The 17450-nt window shown below is 45.1% G+C and overlaps 1 protein-coding gene across 1 annotated transcript in view; it reads left to right on the top strand.

The window, feature by feature from the left end:
- Wdfy3 (WD repeat and FYVE domain containing 3) overlaps nucleotides 1-17450 on the top strand; it is a 227846-nt gene that overhangs the window by 58938 nt on the left and 151458 nt on the right. Inside the window, exon 3 of the mRNA XM_029545025.1 lies at nucleotides 1770-1868. The gene's annotated coding sequence lies outside the window, so the exon portion shown is untranslated. The remainder of the gene's footprint in view (nucleotides 1-1769; nucleotides 1869-17450) is intronic.

Raw genomic sequence — 17450 nt, 5'->3', positions numbered from 1 at the left:
CCTCCTTCCCCTTCCCTCCCTCCTCCTCCTCCATCCTCTCCTACTTCCCTCTCCCCCTACCTTCCCCTCCTCCTCCTCCTCCCTCCCTCTGAGGAACCCTCACTGTCAGTCACACCTACTTTGCTGCTGAACTGTGAACACAGCCCGGATGTTTATTTCAGCTGTCTGCCCAGCTGTTTCCAGGGTGGAAGCCACAGCTGGAATGTCTGCTCAGTAGCTCCTCTGATGATAAGGTCCTGATGACCACGCCAGTCAGTGCCAGTTGGGGGCCCCCTCTGTGTCAGGGAGGTTGCATTTGACCTTGGTTACATTGGACATAGAGCAGGTTGGGGGTAAAAGAGAAAGGCCAGCCATCTTGGGAATACCAAGAATGGATGATGTTGGAGTTGATGATGTTGGAGTTGATGATGTTGGAGTTGATGATGATGGAGTTGATGGTGAAGCAGAGGGGGCCCGTCTGGCTGTAAGGGATTGTCTCTTCTTTCTTTGTGTCCCAGGACTGTTGGGGTATCAGAGCAGGGAAGAGCAGTTGCAGGAGTCTCAGGTTCTGTTTTCCTCGGGGTCAGAAAGCTGTAGTCTTGCACAGGGCACAGGATGTGCTACTACTGTTCATAGAATGTTATTTGTAGCTTTGAAAAGCAAGCTCTTTACTGGCTTCGGTTGGCTTGTGATAGACACTTGGAGCATTATCCTTCTGATAGTTTAATGTAGTCTTTGAACTTTGATTAAAAGCCATAGACTGTTTTCCTAGAATATATTGACAAGTCAGGATGATATTATTCACAAGCTAATACTGTCCAGTTTAACTTGCTTAATAATTGGAATACCCCCACAGGTTTTTATGTAAGGGGATTGTGACTGGCCACACTTGACGGGTGACATGTGAAATTGAGGAAGTGGATTTTCTACCTAATATATTGAAATTAATACGAGCTTGAGCCACGGGAAGCCGATGGCTGCTGTAGTGGACCATACAGACTTAAGCTCTTCCAAGTCCTGGGTCAGAAAGAGGTCTGCGTGTGGAATTGTTTTAGAATTTCACCTGTTCATCTCACTTCTGAACACTGCAGCCAATTAGTAGTCGTAGTACCTTGCCGTCCAAGTGGGTTTTGTAATGCAGCTTTTCAGGGTTGAATTCTGTAATGAGTGTCCAGAGCAGGTTTGTCTCAGGCTGTTTATTGAGTTAATGTGAAGCAATTAGCTGTGAAAGATTGGGGCGGAACCTACCCGTCACTGCATCCCCTTAGGACTCTGATGAGTTAAAGCCATCGTTTAAAGCCCAAATGTTTTAAAAGTGACAGCTCTCATACTTGAACATTGCTTGGTACTAACATCAGAACTTGAGCAGTGACTGTCATCAAACCTCATGTTTTATTTCTGTGGTAATGACTCTGAGCCTCAGTGAGCATGTTAGAGGCAGCTGAGGAAAATCTTTTTTTTTTTTTTTTTTGTTTTTTTGAGACAGGGTTTCTCTGTGTAGTCCTGGCTATCCTGGAACTCACTCTGTAGACCAGGCTGGCCTCAAACTCAGAAATCTGCCTGCCTCTGCCTCCCAAGTGCTGGGATTACAGGTGCGCGCCACCACGCCCGGCCGAGGAAAGTCTTATACCCGCAGCACGGTTCCACCCTGGGCTTCCTGGCAGGGCATTATACATCTCCCATGAATGGAATAGTTAGTGGGCCTGAGGTAATTAGTGAATGTGGGTTTCTGTGTGGAGGAGAATAGTCTAAGTTAGAAACTAATTCCCCATCTCCCTTCCATTTTCTAGTTGGAACCCCGTTTTCAGTTCCTGAGTGAAGTGCCGTCCGTGGATGGGACCCACTGTGCTCACACACTCAGAACAAGCTGTCCAAGGAATGCCCTAAAGGTCAGTGCCCGGTAGGGAGGTCAGGGGGCTTGTGGTTAACCATTACTATCACCACATTTATTAGAAAACCGTGATGATGTGTTCGTGAGTAGAAATGCCTTCGTAAATTGACTTAATTAATAGTTCTATTTTATACATGTGATTGTTTAAACATAAGCAACTATAAAATGCCCTAAGAATTACATTTGAATGGGCTGTTTAAATCGGGATATATAGCGCATGTTTACCTATATGCTTATAGGTGTGTAAGATGTATGCAAGGATATTCAAGAAATAGTGATGGTTGCTATGGAGATGGGAGATGAGGCTGGGGGGTGCTTTTCAGTGAATATTTGTGTATTATATTACTACGATCTTTTAAAACTTCAAAAAAAAAAAACAATGGCTGAAAACGTTTTAGAATTTTTAAGGTTTTTCACAGTAGGAAAATAGAAAGCAGGAAATTTTCCATTCGATGGCCCCTGCTGATTTGGAATCATGCATTAGGGTCCCTCTTCAGCTTTCCCTATCCTGAACTCAAGGTGTTGTAGGGGCTCCATTTGCCTTTGCATCTTCTTACGCTCCGTTTAATTCATAGCCAGGTTTGTCTTTTAGATCGCCAATCATGACTCTTAGAGTGGGCTCTTTCTCCAGCTCAGTTCTAGCGCACAGTAGTGCTGTGTGTCTTATCCTTTAATCCTAAAGGGACACAAGCTCCCAGGTTGTTGATCCTGTGCCCACCGCTATCCCACCTTCGTCAACAAAGCAGCATTAAATCCATCCACCGAACAGCACGCACTATGTTTAAAGGTGATTGTTGGCCTCCCATGTAAGCCTTTAATGCTCTGTCTGTGTCTGCTTTTCCTATGCAGGTCTTCTACCATCCCCCCACGTCCACCCTGTGTTCTTCCTGTGTCTGATAGTAAGAGGACCCAGTGTGTGTCTTATGCACTTTCCTTTGATCTACGGTCTGTTGACTGTGTATCAAATGAGGTCCATCTTACAGGTTTCAGTTCAGCTTGGGAGATGTAGTTCAGATGTCGCCTCTGGTGCTAGCTGATGTCTTCTGTGTTTCCAGGACATCCTGTTCATTTAAATGTCATTGTTATTGTAGCTCACAAATCCCATGATAGGTTTCTTTTCATTTGCTGTGGCCTGTTGACTTTCCTGTCACCGACATCTAGCCATCTAGTACCTGGATGCCAAAGTGTTCCCAACTGAACAAGGAAATGGAAGTTAGTGTTTCAGGTTCTATATCCTTGTCTATAAACACTTGTACTCACCACTTCAGTGGTTTTGATGATTACACAAGACCTCACTATAATTGACATTTATGAAGGAACGGATTATTAGTTACTTTTATTTGAGAAGAAGGGAAATGATCATCTTTGAAGGAATGGAGTGCGCTTCTCACAAGGGTCTCCTGTGGTGATTGCAGCTCCGTGGACTTTCGCTTCACAGTCACTGCTTTGTCCACATGTTTTGCTTTCCCTTTACTACGTTTTCATTTGGAAATTAGAATATTTTCTTTTGCCATTTTGTAGTTTGAACATACATCTTGTTAGGAGAAATTTGCATCTATTTTTACACATGCCGTGCTCTAATGAATGAACATTCAGAGCTGGCTCTGTGCTGAGTTACAAGTGTGTGGATTTTGGGTGTTTTAGAATTTTTCAATGTTCCAAGTAGGAAAGCTGGTGGTAGGGAAATGTAAGTTCTGTCACTGTCCATGTACCTACTCTGACATGTAGCAGGTGAGAAATGTAAATTCTGTCCGCCATCCATGTATGCACTCTGACCCTTAAGCGAAAGGATGGCAGTAACATTGTTTTCCTCCTTCCTTTTAAAATCTAAGCTCTAGAAGGACACATAGTTACCAAAACCGTTTTAACAACTTAATAAATACTTGTTACGTTGTTTAATCCAGGTGAGTCAGTTCACAGCTGTAATCTCAGTACTCAGAGTACTCAGTACTGAGATGGGCTCGCCACAGTTTCAAGACCAGCTTGAGCTACATAGTATATACCAGGTTTTCCAGGGCCAAAGGATATACATGAAGGACTTAGGAAGGAGGCTTACATGATGTTAATCAGCCAGTGGCGGTAAGCGATCCCTATTTTGAGTCTGACTCACAGAAGAGAACTATTGAGATAAGAATAACATTTATAAGCTGATTTCGATGCTCAATATTTGAAGTGAACAGGTGTGGGTTAGCCAGGTGTGTTGCTGCATGCCTGTAAATCCCAGCTCCAGGAGGGTGGAGGATCTCAAGTTCAAGGCCTGGACTTAGAGGTGCTTGCCTGTAATTCCTGCTGCTTAGGAGGTAGAGTAAGGGAGATGGCGAAATCCAAGGTCAGCCCAGGCAAGTAAACTTTATCTCAAAAACAAAACAAAACAAAACAAAACAAAACAAAACCCCAGCACTTCTAAAGGACCTACCGAGGAGTCAGAGAAGATACTTAGTGTTCTAGCCTGCTTCCTATTGCTGTGATAAAACATTGACCACCTGGAGGAGGAAAGAAGGGTCCATCTTGCTTGCAGGTTTCAGGCAAGGAAGGAAGGAAGCCATAGCAGGACCTCCAGGGAGGAACTGAAGCAGCAATCACCAAGGGATAGTGGTTCTGGGCTTCCAAGCTCAGGTTCAGCCCAGCCCCACCTGCCTAGGAATGGCTCTGCCCAGAAATGCCCTGCAGACATGCCCAACCAGCCCCCTCAGCCCCATCTGATGGAGACAGTTTGTTCCCTCATCCCAGGTCTGTCAAGTTGATGCCTGAAGCTACTTGGTACCTAGCATGTATGAAGCCCTGGGATTGGCCTCCAGCACACACTGACTAGAGATGCAGATTATACAAATGTAGTTTTGATTTATTAAAAGCAAAAGAAAGTGGGTGTGGTAAGCCAGCCCCATAATCCCCTAGTCCCAGCTGTTGGGAAGTAGAGATGAAGGTCAGTTCAAGGTCAGCCTCAGCTACAAGAGTGAGTCCCTGCTGCTGTTTGCTTGTCTGGTGGCTGTCCTGGAACTCACTCGACAGACCAGACCGGCCTCTGCCTCTTAAGTGCCAGGATTAAAGGCATGAGACACCACGCCCAGCTCTGAGACTTTTTCTTTTTCTTCAGCAAAATCAAACATTTTTCTACAGTCCACATGCCGAGGTAGCACACCTGTCCTCTGCTTTCTGAGTCTATAACTCGATCTTCCTAATCTCCAAAAGGTTGCGGCAGCTCTTTCCCGCCCTGGTTTTATGGATGTGTGGTTCATACACAAATGAAAGGATCACACTTTCCTTATTTGTGTCATGTTGCTCAGCGTGTGAGATCCTTGGGGCTCTGTTGCCTGCTCTGTACACCTAGGATGAAGCTCAGCTCAGCACCCTGCTTTTAGAAGATCAGGCTTGAAAGCATCGGCAGTCTCTCCTCCTCTTCTCTTTCTCTGTTTGCTTTTCTGTCTCATCTTAGGGTGTAGCCCAGGCTACCCTCAAACTCATCATCCTTTGGCCTTAGCGTCCTGAGTCCTGGGGCCATAGGAGCGTTTCCCAGTACTGACTGCTGCTTTCTTTTTCTTTTTTTCTTTTTTTTCCTTTTTTCCTCCCCCGAGACAGGGTTTCTCTGTGTAGCCCTGGCTGTCCTGGAACTCACTCTGTAGACCAGGCTGGCCTCGAACTCAGAAATCTGCCTGCCTCTGCCTCCCGAGTGCTGGGATTAAAGGTGTGCCCCACCACTGCCCGGCATTTTCATTTTCAAAGCTTATAGTCATTCCCAATGAATTTATAATAGATTATTTACAGTATATTCCTAAAATATGAGGGCGTGGTTTTGTATGAGAAGAAGTACACATATATGTGTTGAACAAGGAACTGCAGAAATAGTACCCATTCCAGTCAGTTAAACAGGAATGTTCTTATTGCAGCATTAGGGAATATACAATCATGGAACCGAAGGAAAAGCTGAAGGAACACTTTAACTTCAAAAATATTTCCCCGTCCTGTGCTACAGAACAGACTATTAAAGGCAATTTTGAAAAATTATTTTCATTTTATGAATATGTGTGTTTTGCCTGTACATGTGTGCCCAGTATCTGAAGATCCAGAGACAGTGTTGGATCCCCGGGACTGGAGTCGTAGACTGTTGTGAGCTTCTATTTGGGCACTAGGAACCAAACTGAGTGGTTTGGCCTATGACCTGATTATGCATGCTACTTGAATTGTGAGTAGACTGTCATTTTTAAATATTTGAAAAAAAATGTAAAAAAAAAAGGGACAATTTGCAGTAACAGTGTTGATAAAAGCTGTACTAGACTATAGCCACACTTACTGCATTGACTGCTCACACAACAAAAGCTGCCTGCAGAGTAGTTATTCTCTGGCCCTGAGTTACTATTGCTGGATTCACTTTTGCCCCCAGCCCCCAGTTTAAGTATTATTTTCTTAGTCATGAAGTTTGTAAGACCTTTTAAAATTATGTACCACATCATCACATTTAATTGGAAACAGTGTCTTTATTTGTAGTTCTCCTTAATGGATTCTTCCAGGGAACTGTTTCCTTAATATTCTGGGTGTTATTCATATGTGGGACCAGGGTGTGGCCCCTAATCAGAGGAAACCAACTAAACAACAGGAAATGTTTAAGAAAGAAGAAAATGTAGCCAGGTATATAGAACACTTCCTGAAGGTCAGATGTGTCTGGGGATATTAGAATTCTCTGGCAAGGTCGTACTCTAGCAGAGTTCTTGTTACTGTCTGGTTACACCCTTGGTGGGAGAAACAGAGTGAACAGGGTCAGTCATATTCAAGCTTTGTGTGTGTGTGTGTGTGTGTGTGTGTGTGTGTGTGTGTGTGTGTGTGTACCTGTACATGTGTGTGCCAGTGTATGTGTATGTGCGTGTGTGTATGCATGTATGCATGTGAATGTGTGTGCTCATGTGTATGTTGTGTGTGAATATGTACATTCGAGTGTGTGTATGAGTGTGGTATGTGTGCACGTGAGCATATATGTGCATGCATGTGTGTGCATGTGTATGTGCGTGTTGCTTTGTGTGTATTTATGTGTGCTGTCGGTTTGTGCATGTGTGCTTGTGAGTTTGTGTGCATATTGTACATGTGTGTGTGAGAGTGTGTGAGTGTGTGCGTGTGTAAAAGCTTTTTTTTTTTTTTCGAGACAGGGTTTCTCTGTGTAGTCCTGGCTGTCCTGAAACTCACTCTGTAGACCAGGCTGGCCTCGAACTCAGAAATTCACCTGCCTCTGCCTCCCAAGTGCTGGGATTAAAGGCATGCACCACCACGCCTTGTTTAAAAGCTTCTTTTTATGTAAAAGTACTTGATGTGGTGATGTTATCTGAATGCTAAAAGAGGAACAAATCTTATTGCCTTTGCTAGGAATAGCTAGAAAATAAAGATCACTATCATTGGACTAAACAGTTATTCCTGGGTTGGAGAGGTGACTGAGTGGATAAGGTTTACTGTACGAGTATGGAGACCTGAGTGCAGACCCCAGCACCCACTTAAAAGCAAGCTGGGGCCATGTGCACCTGCAACCCCAGTACTTGGAGACTCTCTTGTCAGCCAGTCTGTGCAACCAGAGAGCCCTTGGTGTCTGTGAGAGAGTGTGTCAAAAAATAAGGTGGAGACATGATCAAGGAAGAAAGACACCTATGTCAACTTCTGGTGTCTACAGGTGCCTGCCCTTACACATGCACACACAGACATGCACACACAGACATGCACACAGTTAATGCTGTTCCTGGCTTAGCTTCCAATACAAGTCAGGATTAGGAGTTCTCTATCTTAATGTTTTAGCTAAGGTTGATTTTTCAGTCTCCCTGAGAAGTTTCTTTAATTTCTCTGAGTGTGTTTCTCCATCGCTTATTTTGGGCAATAAACACATGAGTCCATTTCTCTGAAAGTGCCTAACCTAATGCTGTATGTGTGACCAAGGCTCTCAGGCTGCACATCATAAATGAAAAGTGACTCACAGGCAGGAAGCGAGAGCTCCTTAGGGACTAAGGCCAGCCCTGGCTACTCAGTGTAAATCTGGTCCAGTTAGACTCGTGACATGATACAAGGGCACAATAGCTGGGGCTTTCCTGCTTGGGAGGACTGGTTACTAGCCAGCGAGGGGGACTGTGTTTGAGTGATTCGCAGGCAGAGGCAGAACTGTAGAAGCTCTATGGCCTGCACTGGTTTCAGAACAGTCCAGGGACCAGTGTTCGCTTCTTGTTGAAGTTGAAAACATTGTAACCATGCATGCATCCAGACACTCTTCTCCCAAGGCCCTGCATCCCGAGGCTACTGGCTTAGGCTTTCTTGCCTCTTTCTGCTGTGAAGGGCACGGCCCCATCATCCATCAGTATCCTCACCACCCAGATTCTGTCTCAGGGGAGTTGGCATTCTCTGGTAAGTAGCTGTGTGACTTCTGCTAGGCAGTACTCACCGTATCCTAGGGACCTGCCTGCCCAGGGACCAGTTAACAGCTTGTAAATTATTCCTGATTCCAAGTTGTCATTTAGAACCAGAATTCTTACCCTCTAACCACAGAACAAATGGGAGGGCACACTAAAGTTTATGGTGACACCCCCTTCCCCCCCAATACAAACAAACTGGAGTTATTGATCACTGCGGAATCGGCTTGTTTTTGTTGTTGTTGGAGACTGGGGAAGGCCTGTCTTGGGAATATAAGATCAGATGTATTGCGTCATTGAGCACAGCCCAGTTTGTCCGGATGCTATTTTAAAGTTTCATTCCTCTTCCTCCCTCGTGTAGGAATCTTCCTGGGGTTGAGGGAGCTGACTGGTTTGTTCCTTCTCCCTCTCTGGGGTCTCTGGGATGGACCCCATTTCCCTAAGGACAAACACTTGCCAGGTTGTCGGCACTGACTGAGAGAGCCATTACCCCTTCCCCAGAGGATAGAGAAGCCTATCTTGGATTTATTTATGTTTATAGGATTCTAGTGGTCACAACCATTAAAACAACAACAACAACAACAACAACAACAACAAAAACCAAACATAAAACCCAGTCTACTTCAGCTAAATATATCTGCAGATGTAGTACTTTTCTTGTTACTTGCTGAACAGAGAAATTATTTTTTAAGTTTTTTTTAAAAGTTTTTAAGCATTAAACTTGGTGTGTAACTATTTAGTTTTAAATGAATAATGTAAATATTTTTTAAAATTTTAAATTTTAGCTGGTCGTGGTGGCGCACGCCTTTAATCTCAGCACTCAGGAGGCAGAGGCAGGCAGATTTCTGAGTTTGAGGCCAGCCTGGTCTACAGAGTGAGTTCCAGGACAACCAGGGCTATACAGAGAAACCCTGTCTCGAGAAACAAAAAAAAAATTTTTTTTTAAAATTATTTTATGTGCGTAGGTATCTTAGCTGCATGTATCTGTGTACCATGTACATGCCTGGTACCTTGGAGGCCAGAAGAAAGTACTAGATTCCCCCCCACTCCCGAATTAGAGGGAGCTGCCCTGAGGCTCCTGGGTCTGGAACCAGGCCCTGAGGAAAAGCAGTCAGTGCTCTTAAACTCCAGTCTCTCCAGCCCCCTATAAGTAAATTCATATACAAAATTGTTATTTGTTTGCTTAACTAAATTCAGAAGTGTTACAAAATAATGATTTCCTTTAGGAAGATATACCTTTAAAAAGGATTTATTTTGGTTTTAGTTATGTGTAAATATCTGTATGGGTAGTCTGTGCATGTCTGTGTTGAGTACCCAAGCAGGCCAGAAGAGGGCGCTAGATCCCCCAAAGCTGGAGTTACAGGCCATTGTGAGCCAAGCGGTTCGGCAGGCAGGGGACGGAACCTGGGTCAGGCAGGGCTTGAAGTGTTGAGCTCTGTCTCCAGCCACTACTTGTAGGTTTTTTTAATGATCAAGGAGCCATTCCAAAGCGGGTGGTGTCAGCTGGTATTATTTAAACCTATGACTGTATTCTTTAAGGGTTCGTATTATAAATGGTGTGAACTCCATCATTTTAAATGGCTCTGTATGGTTGTGTATTATCTTGTTCTGCCTTTACATGCTACTATAACTTTTAAAAAACGTTTTACTGTGTGCATGGATCAGTGTGTATATGTGCGTGTGTATGTTTATGTGTGCATTTGTGACTTCATTACAGTTGCTCCTTGATTTATTGTAGGGTATGTCCACAGACAACACCAAACCAACAACCAAAACCCCAGTAAGCAGAAAACAATGTGGATTTTCAAAGCACAGTCTACGCCCCTCGCACTAAGAAGCTACCTTGGTGACAGGCTGGACTGCAGCTCATCACAGTTGCCCTTGTATGGTGGACAACTGAGAACTGCGGCTGGCCGATACAGTGCCACATGGCTAGTCCTAGGAAAGTCAGATGCACAGTCTGTAGTACAGTCCCTGCTGCATCTCGCTTTGTGCCATTGCATTGTTGAAGAATTGTAATCCAAACCACCCTAAGACAGAATCCATCTGTGTAGTTATTTAAGCTTTTATTACGTTTTATTAGTGTGTGTGTGTGTGTGTGTGTGTGTGTGTGTTACTTCCCAAGGGAAGTTAGATGATGAGAACAGTTATATCCTTCAGGGCCTGAGTTTTCTGTTTAAGCCTCTAGACAGGAAATGCACACAGTAGATTTTTATTTGGTTTTGATTGTCAAGTGCTGACTCTAGCAGACATGTTTAACCTGTTTCAGGCGTGTCTTTGTTCCCTTCCCAGCTCTGTGTGAGCTGTTTTCCAGTAGAAGAGACCAGCAGGGCTTGTCTCACCCTCCAGCCTGAGGCAAAGGCCACACACTGTGGGTGTGTCAGCCCATGATGCCTGTCATTGTCATAGCGTGTTTTCAAACACTCTGTCCTCCTCCTCCAGAGGAGAATTTTAAGGAACTATTTATGTATTTTATGGCACAGTGTCTGTTCTTCCTTCTGAGAGGAAGATGGGCCACTAGAAGAAGATATAGTGAACTGATTCAGATTTTGCACAGACTAACTTCCCCATAAGTCAGAAAGGCAGTGCCTTTAATGGAGTGTCTCTGTCACTTGGGTTTTGAGAACACAGCATTGTTGGCTGATGAAATCCACATCTCCCTGAACAGCAAGCACCTCACTGTTCAGTCTGTCTCCCCAGCACTGAATGCAATAGCTTAACATATGTGGGACAGACCAGGGCTGGAGGAGCAGATGAAGCAAGGAATTCTCTGTAAGCATTTTTTCCCTGCAAATTCAAAATTATTTTAAAGACATATGTTATCTATTTAGTCGTTTAGCAAGGACACATGAGTGGGAAGAAGTAGGTACCCTGAAGCCTCAAACCGTTGCACTGCAGGCAGCGTCACTAATGACACCTCAGACCCAAACAGCCCTTGTTATACTCTTTTTAATCCCAGCACTTGAACGTCTAGAGGCAGGATGGTCTCTGAGGTTAAGGCCAGCCTGGTCTGCATAACTACTTCTGGGATATCCAGGGCTACATAGTGAGACCCTGTCTACAAATTTAAAAAAAAAAAAAAAAGAAAGAAAGAAAGAAAGAAAGAAAGAAAGAAAAGGAAGAGGAAGAGGAAGAAAAGGAAGAAGAAAATTAGGGGGAAAGGGATCGGGATTTCCCTCTCAGTCTTCCTCAAGGTGGTTTTCAAAATGGTCTCATGTGACCCACAGTGAAGTGATGTCATTCAGACATAGCTATCCTTGGAGGCCAGTCTTGTGTTCCTCTAATGCTTCAAGGGTCAGAGGTATCAATTTCATGCCCTTTCTCCCTTATCCCCAGCTCTGCTCTCTAGGATTCATCCCTGCTCCCCAAACATGAGACTGAAGATGCAGTTTTTATCCCATTTGTGATCATGAACTATTGTATAAATCCTGTTGCTGAAACAGAAGAGTTAATAATTCTGATATGCTATCTGGTCTAGTAATAAGGGCCGTTTGTATCTGCTTTGTCATCAGTAATGGCCGTGGGTATTTAAAAGTGTTTCCTTGTGGCTTCATAGTACCTAATCTTTCCCACCCATGTGTCCCTGCTAAGTGACTAAATAGTAGATTGTATATTTAAAATAATTCTGGTGGAGAATTTACAGGAAAAAACTATTTACTGTCAGCAGGAGTATCCCTTGCCTCCTCCAGCCCTGGTCTGTTTCACACTCTTATTAAGATAACGTGTTAGGAAGATGGATTAATCAGTGAGGCGTTTGCTGCTCAGACAGGAGATCCCAAGTTCTGCTCCCAGGACCCATGTACAAGCTGGGTACTGTAGCATACACCCCAGAATTCGGGGGCTGGGGAGCAGATGCCATGGCCTGGAGTGCCAATCGGCAAAGCTGAAGTGCAGCTTCAGGTTCATCTAAGAACCCTGTCTCAAAACTTGAATGGCCCAGGACAGGGAAACACCTGTGCTCGCCTGCATCCACACAAAGAACATCCTCAGTGTGTAGGGGACCGTGCCAAACACTAAAGGCTGGCATGTAAACGAGAAAAGCCCACAGGTCACTGATTGGCATGAAGTATATTTTAAAGCAGTCATAGTCACATGTTCACTGGAAGTCCTCCTCAGAAGTCCCAAGACACTTTTCCTGACCTCTTGGTAGGTTGAGAAATGGCCTCGGGGATCAAACTGGCTTACTGGCTGTCAGTTACCAGCACATCCTGATGGAAATGTGCACTTCTGCCACCAATGAGCAGTGTCTGTGTCTAATTTTGGCTAAGTGTGTGTGAAGCCACACAATCGCAGGCCTGCAGGTAGGTGCGTAATCGGGCGTCCTCACAGAGCATCATGGTGGAAGGTTGAATTCAGCACTTAGTTCTATACTTAGTAAGGAAGGGGGGGGGGGCAAGTCACTTCCCATTGCTGAAGCTCCTTTTCTCGGGTAGCCATGAAGATTGCATGAGGCAGGCGTGTTCTCCCATGCTTCCTTCCGTAATTACAGAGCCTGCTGCATACACACATCACACAGAGAACAGCTGATAAACTGATCTTAAGAGCCTTTTACTTGCCAGGCGGTGGTGGCGCACGCCTTTGATTCTACTTGGGAGGCAGAGGCAGGCGGATTTCTGAGTTCGAGGCCAGCCTGGTCTACAGAGTGAGTTCCAGGACAGCCAGGGCTACACAGAGAAACCCTGTCTCAAAAAAGAAACAAACAAAAACAAACAAACAAACAAAATAAAAATAGAGCCTTTTACTTTATGATCTCAAGAATGGCATTTTAATTAAAGTTCAATAAAACTGTTTTGTGGGTATACCCACACACTAAATATATTTATTTTACATATCTTTTACTACCAATAAATATCAATGTGTTCTGTGATCACCTGAGAGCTGCTGAGTATCAGAAGACTGAGGTGGAAAGGGGCAATAAAATGTATCATGCAATGCCTAGCAACTGATACATGTGATGCAAAAGTTTTCAAGGTTTATAAATTACAAAATATTTCGTGATATGAAAACATGGACATGGGACTAAATTGGAAAAACAAAACCGAAAAGCACAAACAAGTACCAGCACATACATGTCCCTGTGTGGTTCAGGAAGCCACGCCTCCCGTCTCCTGGGAGCCACCCACTCTCCTGCTTATTTCTTCTCTGCTTTCCAGGTGTATTGGATATGAACAAAATGGGAAGAGTACCTCGGAGACTCACACAGCCCCCCAAGCAGTACATTAACAGGAATGTGTGCAGAGGGATGTCTGGTTGTGTTCCGAAGTTGTTCAACTTTCTGCTCTTACTGTTTTTATGTATTTAACCGTGTAGTAAATCACAGGTTATCCCCTATGGATGTTCCTTCTCCCACACATGCTGTGCACATGAAAGAGGGCCTCTGGGCATGTGCCTGGGAGCAGAGCTACTGGATGAGGTGGCGTGCCCATGTTCAGTGTCATGGCTAAACCAGCCGAATGTCAGGTTGAACTTTACGGTTTCGTGTTAGGTTCCCATTGAGGTGTCAGGGTCAGGTGATGCGAGGCTCTTCCTCGCCCTCACCATCTTCTGGGGCTGCCACATTCCAGGCTCATGGCTGCATGTCCCTGATGCCACCTCCACAGTCACAGCCTGACTTTGTCATACTTTCAAGCCCTTTTGATCTATTTTGGGGGCAGGTCTCACTATGTAGTCCTGGCTTATTTGTTTATTATTTTGGGGGTAGATTTCAACAACATAGACTAGGAGGGCCTTGAACTCACAGAGACCAGCCTGCTGGGATCAAATGCAGTCAAGAGCACTTGCTCTCAGCTGCCTATAACTTCTGTTTCCTGAGGTGGGCAGGGTGGGGGTTGGGGAGGTCTAGCACCTTCTCCTGGCCCCCAAGGGTACCACACAAGTGGTACATTTACATATAGGCAGGTAAAAACATTTATAAACATAAAGTAAAAATAAAGTTAAAACAACAACAAGCACGTGCGCCAAGCACCTTTTGCCATGTAAGCCACCGCGTATTCTAGGGATGAGGGTGGAGGTAATTGGCTGGGTGTCAGGAAAATCAAGTCTCCATGATAAATTGCCAGGCAGTTAAAATTTTTTAGTTTTCATTTCAAGCAAAAGAGAGTCTCTGTGTAGAAAGCTCGGGTTGCAGTGTCCCAAGTCCTCCACGTTGGGCAAGAAGAGTTGAGTGTGGCGATTCACCTTTGCCTCCTGCGCCGGGTACTGTTTTTGATCTGGTGTTGGAAAAAGACAGAGAAGCAATTCCACGGTACACTATGGGGACAAGAGTGTGACTCTTGTGAGCCTGGGAGGGCTGGAGGGAGGAGGGGCCCCACGGGGGAGTAGCAAGTCCTGGGGTGTGACAGCCCCGCCCCCTGTGCAGGGGCCACACAATGAGGACCCACAGGGCGGCTGCTCACCTACAGAGCAGCCATCTTCTGCTCCTCTTTTTCAGTGTGCACTGGGCCCCTGAGAGGAAGTGAGGATTTGGAGACCACAGTCAGATGTGAGGGAAGCCGTCCATCCCTGAGGGATCCTGATAACTCAGAGAGCAAGAAGTTTACTCTCAGCCAATCCTTTTCAGTTTAGACAGATGCTTAATCCAGAGTTTGTTCTGCAGATGGTTAAGGGGTTCTGTGAAGGTTTATTCATTTGGTAAGAAGTAGAATACATAAATTACGAGTTTGAAAATAATTACATGCTATAATACTTAACTTTTTGAGGAACAATAAATCTCGCCCACACAGAGATCCCCATAACTTGAGAGAGAAAAAAATAATCTGATTTTGCCACTTACTAGGCAATTGACATTTTGTTTATCTTTTAATGTAGTCACCCATTAGAGACTATCAATATCTGAGTAAGATTTGGTTCCCACCACTGAGGACATTATTAGATTCATGAGCATAAACCCATTCGTTAGTAAATGTATCATAAATAGATAGTTAATTTAATAACAATTGCTATCTGCTGTATTCTTGTCTATGACAGTTTATTCTGGAGCCACATTTGAGCGGCCATGACCTAGGAACACGGATTCCGAGATCTGAAGTGGTAACGAAATAACAGAACAGAGAGCCTTGTGTGCCCAGCGCTTAGGCTGTGAACTCAGGCAGAGCTCTCAGGGGAGGAAGGATCCCCGCAGCTCAGGGGCTTCCTGTGGCATTCTTAGGCTTTGTGTTGGAGGGGTTAATGGTCTGCGCATTCCAAAATTTACAGAATATGGCTACTCAGGGCCCAGATAGCCCAAGCCAAGCTGGCACCTTTCAACATACCACCCTCTCTGCAGTTACTGGAGGTCTAGTCTTCCATCCGGCGGGCAAGCAGTGTGTTCTCCCCAGGAATCTTGGTCTATACTAAGTCCTGCTCTTGACAGTGACCTCGAGGCTGGGAACCACTCAGCCTTGAGATGGTGACCTCAAGGCTGTGCACTTTGCTGGTTGGCAAAGCTGAGAAGCGCACATTCTTGGGAGAGAAAACAGCATACCCCACACGTGCATCTTCAAGGGTTGGGGGACCCCCTCCCTGGAGAATTTGGACTGCAAGCTGCTGAGAGATGAGGGCGGCGCCATAGAATCAGTGAGTCCAGAGAGTCTGAGAACTCGAATAATTGGTATTTGTTTTAATGTATTCTCGGGAATAGTGAACGTGTTGTAGTGTCTGCTCGGCTACTCAAAGGGTAGACAGCAGCCGCGGAGGACACTGACAATATACTCTTGTGGAATGCCAACAGATAGCAGTCCTGGACTCATGGGCTGTAGTTTAATTTTATCAATCCGTTCAAAGGACCAAGCTTTGGTTTTGTTGATTTTGGGCTTTTGTTTGGTTTGGTTTTGGTTTTTTGTTTGTTTGTTTGAGACAGGATATACATATACATATACATATACATATATATCACATAGCTCAGGCTGACCTGGGACCTGGCTCATCCAGACTCAACCTCAGGAGTGCTGGACATTCAGGTACAAACTTTCTGTTTGATTTTGGCTTTCAGGTACAAACTTTCTATTTGAATTTAGTTTTGGGGACAGGGTCTCTTATAGCCCAGGCTAGCCTCAAACTCTCTAACCCAGGATGATGTGAACTTCTGATCTTTCTGCCACTCACTTCTGAGGGCTGGGATCACAGCCGTGTGACAGCCACCATGTCCTCCTGTTCAGGTGTTATTTGGGGAAAGAGGGATCAGACCCAGGGCCTTGTGCATGGCAGGCAAGAGCTGTACCACTGGGCTTCGTCCCCGCCTGAACCTACCTTAGTCATTCTTCACTCCCATGCATGGTATGCTGGGCAAATGCTCTTGTCACCTACAGTCCCAGCTTGGAATCTCTCTCCTTAATTTGTGACTCCACCTCCATCTCTGGAATGCTAGGATTAAAGGTTTGCACCAAATAAAGGCAAGTCCTATAGGAAGTGAGGTCTCAGACCTTCTCTTTTGTCTCTTGGTCATGCTGAGTTTGTCTCATGCACTGTTTCTTTCACCCATTAAGGAGTGGTCAACTGAGTCCTGCCAACGTGGACCCTCCACCGCCCTTCTTCTAATGATGGCGGTGTGTGGAATTGATCTGGTGTCTCCATTTTCCCTTCTGGTTGCAGTTAGAATGGTATGCCTTTTGCCATCTCTTGCTGTCTGTGTCTAGGTTTTATAGCTGAGAGTGGCCTCAAGCTGCTGGGGTACCTCTTGCTCCTCAGATGCAGGGATTATAGGCAAGTGCCCCCACCCCAACTCTACTTTCAATCCATTCAGATTTCTGCAACTGATATTTGCGGTTGCTTTCCTATAAGTGTCTTGTAAATGCTGTCTGTACAACTGCAGGAATTGTTATTGATCAAGATGCAGGGATGCAAGCAATTATAGCCTATCGACTGTGGTTTTCTTGGTGTCTGCTCAGGACCGTCTCCTCTCCTTTTCTTTGTTTTTTACCCCCCTCCATACTCAGCCGTCTTCTTTCCCCCTTTCACTCAGTTCTTTACCTTTATTTTCTTTTCTTCTAAAGCCCCGGGGCATCCTTGGTGTTGAGGTTGGGGAATGACCCTTACCTCAGGCCAGAGAAGGGGACAAATGGCCTTCCTGTGTGCAGTATTACAGGCGTGACCTTTTCTTATTGAAAGTCTTCCCATCCTTTCCCAAAGGCAAAAACCAGGTCAGCAGTGTGAGGACCTGGGTGGTTTGCCTGCTGGTCCTGGTGTGAGGACCTGGGTGGGTTTGCCTGCTGGTCCTGGTGTGAGGACCTGGG

This window comes from Mus pahari, chromosome 13 (genome assembly GCF_900095145.1).
Source record: "Mus pahari chromosome 13, PAHARI_EIJ_v1.1, whole genome shotgun sequence".
Lineage (NCBI taxonomy): Eukaryota > Metazoa > Chordata > Mammalia > Rodentia > Muridae > Mus > Mus pahari.
Note: the sequence above shows the minus strand (reverse complement) of the source record. Positions and strands in the feature narration are given on the sequence as shown.